A 1,797-nucleotide genomic window follows, 5' to 3' on the forward strand; every position below is an offset into this window, starting at 1 on the left:
AACTTATGGAAAATAATAAGTACTGCATTATATGACGCATAATTATTACAAATAAGCAATGCTATTTACGTCATTTTCAAATTTAATCCCTCAATTTTTCAATAGGTACTACGCAATTAAAAACATTTTATCGGTTAAACATCCGTATTTTTGAATAATAATAAAATAATTTATTAAAACAGATTTCCAATGGTTGAGATAAAATCGATATTGGTGATTAAATTGTAAAATAAATATTTGTATCATTTTTTTATGTTATATTAACATACTGCTTATTTACATGATATAATAAAAAACATGATATAATAAAAAATATAATTTTACAATAAAAAAATCACTATGAGAATTTTCAAACGATTAATTAAGCATCTGTTTCTTTGCAAGCGATATTAATTATGAATTGTGTAATATGTATATAAAGTTTACATATGTAGAATCGCGTTGAACAATAATTATAATATGAATACTGTTTGTTCAGACATTCGCTAATAATTAATTATGTTCGTAAACACTGTGTTGAATCGGTTGCGCAATGAACGTCATTGCGAGAGTGTATATTTGAGATTGCCAAAATCATGGGATGTTAACCGTAAAATGCTATCATATATTCGCCGTAAATTTTCGATTTATCACTAATTAGCTTCGAATTAGATAAAACATTCAATAACATATATATTAGCAGTTGTAAGATACAACTATGGACCTGATTATCTCTCGCATCTGATTATCTTGGTTGTATAAACTATCGTTTCATTAAAGAGAGATTGATGTTAAAGAAATATTAATCTGTTATCTTGACGATATTTAAAACTGCCAAAGCAATGAGACATCACCGAAAAAGCCTATTACATATACATCTACCATAAATTTATTACTAATTAGTTTCGAATTAGATGAAACATTCAATAACATAGGGGAAGATCCGGGCAAAATGGACGTCCTGGATAAAGCAAATACCTTTTATTTTTGCTTATCTATCTGAGATTGCGCTATGAGTCTTTAGCAGTTGAAGGAATGATCAACTCCAGCGACTTCATAGCGACGCTATGAAGGTACAAAACGACATATGATTGAGTTCGTTTGTGTTTAATAGAGACAATTGAGTGTTTTCTTGCGATTTTTCCTTAGATACACACTTAATTGTTATCTGTAATTGTTCTTTAACTAGTATAAATGTTTCCTTAACTAGTGTAATTTTTTATAAGAATTTTGTATCTTTAAACATGTATTCGAGATTAAAAGTTTTCGCTTGGTGTTTCAATTTTATTTTAACTTTTTCAAATTCGCGCCAGGTAGAGGTCTTTCGGGCAAAGCGGTGGGGGCAAAGCGGATGATCCATTCTCTTTATTCGGTATATGATTACAATGAAAATACTTGGAATACGGAGAGACAAATGACCTTTCGAGTGTACGTGTTTGTTTACATCTTATTTTTATTTATTTTTTGCCACAATGCAGTATGATTTCTTTATGACTAATGCAATCATTGCACCAAATGTGCCCATAAAAGCTGCATTATATACAGAGAATTTAGTAGTTACTTTTGTGACGATTGCCAAGACTGATTCTAATTTTTTTAATTTCATTTGTATTGCTCGAGTGGAGAGTCGGACAAAGCGGATGGTTTCTCTTTTTATGTTTTAACTAAAACGTATATTAATGTTTAAATTAAAAAATTTTTTTTATTTTATTTTAAAGTTAAGTTCTTTAAGAGATTTATGAGAATAAAAATGATTTCTGATCTCAATTTTAATTATGTTATTTTTTCTTCTCAACCTTAACACGTCCGCGCTTCCCC

This window comes from Atta colombica, unplaced genomic scaffold (assembly GCF_001594045.1).
Source record: "Atta colombica isolate Treedump-2 unplaced genomic scaffold, Acol1.0 scaffold219, whole genome shotgun sequence".
Lineage (NCBI taxonomy): Eukaryota > Metazoa > Arthropoda > Insecta > Hymenoptera > Formicidae > Atta > Atta colombica.